General features: G+C 28.5%; 1 long non-coding RNA gene across 1 annotated transcript in view; it reads left to right on the top strand.

The window, feature by feature from the left end:
- Nucleotides 1-4,460, top strand: part of LOC139425563 (uncharacterized) — a 14,683-nt gene extending 10,223 nt beyond the window's left edge. Inside the window, exon 3 of the long non-coding RNA XR_011636778.1 lies at nt 3,236-4,460. This is a non-coding gene — a long non-coding RNA (uncharacterized lncRNA). The remainder of the gene's footprint in view (nt 1-3,235) is intronic.
- Nucleotides 4,461-7,259: the final 2,799 nt, after the last annotated feature.

Genomic DNA, 7,259 nt, shown 5'->3' with positions numbered 1-7,259 from the left:
TTCAATTAATTTCTTAAAAGAAAGTTTTTTTTGTGGTTTAAAACATATTTTTTTGTTTAAAACATGCTTTTTTCGCTTTAAATGATTTTTTCTTTTATCTTAGAATTGAACATAATTTTATATCATACATATTCTTAATTTTTCTTAAAATAAAAAAAAACCTTATTTAAAGTCACATTTGCTTTAAGAATATGAAAAGTAATTTATTTAGAGTATTCAATATTGTTACAAGTTTTGCAATCTTTGCAACACTCAAACGATTCCTTATTTCACAATGTGCAAAACCAAATGTTGAGAGCATTTGTTCTTATTCTGCATTTCATTTTATTTTTAGCTTAAACATATTTTTTCTTTTGACTTAAACAATATCCCGTTAATTTCTGGAATTTAAAAAAAAGGAAAATTAAATTTTAAAAAAATAATTATTTTAATTGTTTTTTGTAAAAAGTATGTTTTTAAATACATTTTTATTTCTTATTTTAAACATATTTTAACAAAGTTTCTTTAAACGTAACGACCCTGTCACAAAAACTCTAGTTTCTTTCAATGTTTTACATATATGCATTTCTTTCAATGTTTTACATGTGTATAATCAAACTTAATTTTATAATTATATAACTTGTTTTAGATAAATAACATAATCAAATTATATATTATATTACCCTCTAAATCACTCATAGCACAATTACTAATAGCATACTAATTTTCATAAGCAAATTTGATGAGTACTAAACACAATTCTTAGATAATACTCTAAAATTATTTATCAATAGATATTTTTAATAATACAGATTTCATTTTTACATGCCTAATCCTAAAAATAAAATGTGGCGTAATTCATGAAGAACTTTTAACTTTAAATACTTTTAACAAGTAAATGAAATTTTATTTTCACATCTATAAATAATTTTATGAAATTAAAAATTACTTTGTTAAAAGTTCTAGTATATAGTATTTAAGTTAAGTTTAACTATAATGTAGAGTATTAATAGATAAAACTACATGTATTATAGATAAATACATATATCATCACTTAGCCCCTTTCAAAGTTTGGTTAATTTTGATTTTGTTTACTATTGTTATAATTGTGCAAAAAATAAGCAATGTTAATGATTTAGTTCTCAGATAATTTTTACTACCTTTCCTAGCTCTCTAGAACTAGGAAGTTTTTATTAAATAAGTTATAAGTCTATATATAATTTTGTAAAGAAACAAAAACGTTATAATCTGTTTTATTCTGAGCAGTTAGACATCAAGTATAAGACAATATCTAAGTAACTTCCAAAGTTACAGCAAAAATTCTGAAACCCGTTAATGAAAGCAATAAATATCACATGAGTTTTCTAAATAGGAATCGACTGCAAAGCAAACTCAGTTATTTTGTTCAAAAGTATTTATTTCAAAGTTATGTCTTCAAATCGGAATTCCACAATTCGAGATTTTTGATTTTGCGAATAAGATTTCTCGACATCTAAAAAATCAATTAAGTTAAAACTTGGTATTTAGAATCAGTATAGCATGTCGCTTAAAAAAATAATTTTTATTTATAAAAAATACTTCTTATTTTTCAATTTTTTTAAAGCTAGTATGGTTTCTGAAAGATATTTTACTCTCTTATGTAAATTATTTCAATTCATTAACATGATTTTTATGACTCTCATCGCCCGCGCAATATGCCACAGTTTTTATTACATTTTTTTCTTTAACTTTTAAGTCTAAGGAAAATTTAATTATAAAAGTTCTTTGTGATAGATACGTAATGTAATTATGTAATGACATCAAATGAATTATAAAATAAGAATTTATCCTGCTGTGAATAAAGAAACATTATGCTTTTCGTTTAGACGTTTAAGAACTTTTATTAGAATTTTACCATNGATAATTATATAATGTAATTATGTAATGACCTCAAATGAATTATAAAATAAGAATTTATCCTGCTGTGAATAAAGAAACATTATGTTTTTCGTTTAGACGTTTAAGAACTTTTATTAGAATTTTAGCATTGAAATCTATACAGTCTCGTTACTTTAAACAGAAAATGAAATCCTGAACTTCAGAAATAAAAATTATTAATGATCAAAAATATTTCAATTTCACAATGAATATATTTTTTAATGTTATTATTCAAAATATTTATGCCTTTTAATTATAACGCATTAATCTTAAATAGTCATGTGTAATATTTTCATTATTATATGCTCAAAGACTTTTTTTCATAATTATCATTTAAGGCTTTTGTGTCTTAATGTGTAAATATATGAAAATATATTAAAATTAGACATACCATTTAATTGTTATCGAACAATATATTACTATAAAAGTGTTCTTATATGCTCTTTTATTTAACTTTAAAGGTTAAAAACTAAAATTAGGAAACTCTAATTAAACCATGATGACAAACATTGAGAAATTTTTCTAACTTTAAAATGTTAATTTTTAATACTATAAGAAAATGTATGAATATTATATTTTTGAGTAGAAATAATTTAGCAGTGTAAAGTTTGACAGCTATTAGCTGAAAAGTGTCGAACATTCAACTCATTTCTTACAGAAAGTAAAAACAGCAAAGTTATATCCTTTAGTTGTGATTTTCGAGATCTGTGTGCGGCGTGACGTCATGTGGTAGGGAATCGTAGCTTCAGCTTTGAGTGAGGAATGAACCAGGACTTCTCTATCGTCTCCTTAGGTCTTCTTTATCGTCTCTTGATTTATAGGGTTTAAAGAATAGCCCGCCCTTTTGAAAATACTCAGGGAGAACACTGCTGCATTTAATTACTTTTAAATTTGTTTTCCATCATATGCACTGTTCTCAACAGTAAAATTGCTTTTCACAAAGTTAAATTGCGTCCTTTGATAACAATTTGCAATTGAAAAAGATCCCTCCTTTTCATGTGTACTGCTATTTAAGCATAAGCTAATGGTGAGGAAGAAAAAAATTTTTTTTCGGATATAGTTTTAAAAGAAATATTTTTTAATTTTTGTTAATATTACTGTGATATTTTGGGTAAGAGAAATTACAGTCATTTTTATTCAAAATTTAATTAAAGACTGTATAGACTGATTTTTTGTCTGACAAGTTAACGATTATGAATATCAAATAGCATATAAGGTACGAGTTACTATATATATAACAGAAAATATTGTTGTTCTTTAAATTTAACAACTATTTTATTTAAGCAATTTTTGCAATTACTTTATTTTTCTTATAAGGGATTTTTTTTTCAAATTTTAGATATGACAGATAAAGTGACAGACTTGCGTCAGCTTTTAGATTATTTCAGACTTTCTTCTAAGCCTGTTTTAAGACCATGGAAAGTAGGCAGCTCTCCACTATCTCGATCACCATCTCTAGAGAAGTCTACAGACACAAAACAGCATGAGATTAAGAAGACTACTTTCGATACACCTTCTCCAATTGACGCAAACAAAAACGATGTTAAAGTCGATGCAAATACTACCGAATGATGATGAGGAAATTTGTTAGTCCGCCGCTGAAATATCCATTACGAGAAAGATTCTAAGGACCCAACTATTGATTTCCTCCCCATGGAGTTGAAGTTTTTCTAAAAAACGGTGACTCTTCTCAGTAATCGGTGGAATCTTTTGAACAGCTCCATCTTCCAGAAAATATGTAAAAAGTAACATGCGATGGTCTTTAATGCTCCTTCTAAGAGTCAAAAAACAACTCTTCCAACTTTAGTAACGGGTTCTCCCGTCAATGTCGATAGCACGATCGCAGAGTGACTCTGTTAAAACGACAGCTTTCGTTTTGTCTAGTTCAGCAAGAAGGCATCCGGAATTACATTACAACTAGGTTTTGATATTAGAACCTACTTATGAGTTTGCCCTGGTGATTGGCGAGGTGGCGAAAAAAATGGCCCAATTTTGCGAAGGGATTGAATTCCGAATGGCTGATATAGGCTAGAACTTGCCAAGAGGTTCGACAATGATGGAGCATTTTGTGATCGGATTGCCTGGCAAAGTGTTTCATTGGACTGGGGGATTTTCGATCTGGAGAAGCTGTGAGTTTTCGTTTTGGATGAAGTTGATGTCATGATTTCGACTTAAGAGCATCATGATCAATGTTTGTTTAATCACTGCATCGTGTCTAAAAGTTGTCAAATGATGCTGTTTTCGGCCCCTTACTCCCCTGATGCGTTTTGCAGGAATGATTCTAACTGAACCCATAATATTGCAGCTGAAGACGGAACAATGGAGGCTGGAAAATGTCAAGCAGTTCTATGTTATATGTTACTCCAACGAAGGCAAATATTCGGATTTGTCCAATACCTATGGTTCCATATTAATCGGTTAGGCTATTATATTTTGCCGAACAAGAAGACCTGCGTCTTGGTTTGGAGAATGATTGACTGCTGATGGACATTCCGTTGGCTATTTATCCGGAGAATTAGAGCTCAATCAATGGCTGGATGACCACTCGCTTCAGAGAACGGAAAGAAAAGGCACGTGACATTTCTTTTTATTATTACATTATTAATTTTCCCCCCTATTTGCTGGTAAGACAGTGAAATAACTTTTATTTAAATTTAAAAAAATACACTTGATAACCTTTTTAATAGTTAAATTAATTCTAATTTTGAATAATTATTTTTTTACATAATTGTCTAAAATAATTATTAATTTAAAAAATAGAATGGTCCTCTCTATATTGAATATTTTTAAAATTGCGCATAAATTGTTTTTATGGTGACCAATGTAATCAAGAAAAGAATTCCTTGTCAGAAACTAGTTATTTTATCATGATCATGTAACTTTCAAAATTACCTTAAAAGCATTTTGTTAACATAAGTATAAAAAGCTTTCAACAGAGGAGTTTTCAAGGAGAAAAATTATTACGATACTTACTTAAAGTGCTTATTTTTTGCGATATACGAATTTTTCTTAAAGTGCTTATTTTTTGTTAAAAAATTTGGCTTCGCAACCTGTATTAATAATGTGAATATTTATATTTGGCTCCATAAGCATGAAAGTTGTAGCATTTATTTTAACGTTAAAGTGAACGGTACAATAAAATTTACTATGAATTTTTTAAATTCGGTAGTTTTCTTGCGCTGGTTAATTTTTGCTGTGCAATGATTTTACTTTTTCTAAATAATTATAAATTAAAAGCGTCTTAAACGGATATCGCACGAGATAAAAATAAGAGAGATCTGGAAACTTTTTTTAGCAAATACTTTAATCTCTCAAAAACACATAAAATTTGAAATATTCAGGCATGCTTGATTTCTATTGCTGTCACTCTCACTTACAGTTTTAGTTTCCTTTTAAGCTAATTTCGGACACTAAACACCTTTATAGATTGGCACAATGTATGCGCAGGAAAACAAGGAAAAAACCTTGATGACTTTTTATCAACTGATTAAATTTTCACACGTCAAGAAGCAATCTTAATATTTCCAGTAATTAACAACGAGTAATAACTTAATAGAGTAATTAATATGTTAACAAAGGGAGATTAATTATCTATGCTTAAATATTTGTGTAGTCAATATTTTCTCTGAATAAGCATAACTTTGAATACGGGCTTGTATTCTTGACCTTCAATATGAAGGGGAGGGATGGGTAGCTGCAATTTGGAATTTATAGTCACAATAGTTTCGGAAGAAGAGGGGGAGAAATCTTGAGTCCCTTCACCTTCATAGGGTTTTCATGTTCTGCAGTTGCTTTAGAAACCCTACTGGACACATTTTTTCATGCAATTACCATTTGTGTCCATTTTTAAAGCAAGAATCTAACCAGCTCAAGTGTAGATTTCGGACACTCGGCTCCCTCTGGTCCATAAGCGTGGTTCTAACTTGCCTCACAATTGTTCTAAGAGGTTTAGTGTCAAATGCTGTAAAGTCTCTGTGATCAGGTCAGAGAAAAAGTTTAACATGCATTTTTTATTTTATGTCCGTCGTTGAACAGTTTGAGTTTACAACTACTGATGTTTAACTCAGTAACTTTGTAATTTTGAGACCAATCCAGAAGTTGAAAAAAAAAAACTATATCTATCTTGCAAATAATATCTTACAAATACTATCATCATACTAAGCGTTGTAATTAAACAACCCAGTTTTATTGAGTCATAAATTTTCCAAATTCACCATAATAAAAAAAGTCGTTTTTAACTATTTAATTAAGTCCGTGTATATCATTATTGCAAATATTTACGTGAGTTTATGACAACTATCATTACATGCATGTCAGTAACTTACGTTACACATATTGAATAGTGCACAAAACAATAAATTTGCTGCTTATTTAGTGATAGCCTCAAAGAAAGAAAGAATATAATTTTTATTTTTGCATCACTTGTTCATTTTTACACATAAAAACTTTTCCCAGTTTTTGGTAACTTACGCTACATGCATTAATGTTTAATTAAAATTTGTATAATTAAGTGAATTTAACAACAAAAACTTTTTTAACACAGCACAATATTCTTCACCCAAATCAGAACAAGCAAATGCCAATGTTCAATGGGTTGCCAATACTAAAAAACTAAATTCTTAATAAGAATTATTATAAATTATCAAACTTCAAACCTTTCTAATTCAGAAAACATTCAAAATAATAGCATTATTCTTATTTGAATTTTCCAACACTTTTCCCCTTTTTCATGGAATTGCCCAGCTTCTTAATCGAATAAAATAAACAAAAATGGTAATTGTAATTTTAAGAGTAAAAATATTAAATTTAGAAGTAGTGTCAATTTTATTTATTAGGATATCTTCGTTTGAGAGACTGTCCAACATTAAGCCTTAACATCTTTCGCGTTTACGAACGTTTTATTTTTTTAGTGCGCCTTTCCTTATGTCATCTAAGCACTTTTAAGGTATTAGCAATAAACCCAATGCTTTCAAAGACCAACCTGTTTTTGAAATAATCCATTTAATATATTTTAAGAGCTTGAAAAAGAGGCTTGAAACGACGCTCCGTTTAGTTTTATGCATTCTAAAAGTATTTATTCAGCTGCAACTAAAAATTCTGAACACTTCACTTCCACGTTAGTGGAGCAGCAATAGTTTAAAAAGAATTATGATTTCTAGCTCATAATTTGTAATTGATATTAACAGTGTATTTCATATTGCATTTCTAAAAGGCTGAAGCGATAAAAATGGGATAAACTTAAATACTATCTAGTATTTTTACGATTTTTTTTTTCTTTGCGTTGAACGAAGTGACTAATATTATTGAAGTTAGTTACGTTTTATGTATAAAAGAACAGTTTTTTATTTATACCTATTTAAGTA

The sequence above is a fragment of the Parasteatoda tepidariorum genome, chromosome 5 (assembly GCF_043381705.1).
Source record: "Parasteatoda tepidariorum isolate YZ-2023 chromosome 5, CAS_Ptep_4.0, whole genome shotgun sequence".
NCBI lineage: Eukaryota > Metazoa > Arthropoda > Arachnida > Araneae > Theridiidae > Parasteatoda > Parasteatoda tepidariorum.
Note: the sequence above shows the minus strand (reverse complement) of the source record. Positions and strands in the feature narration are given on the sequence as shown.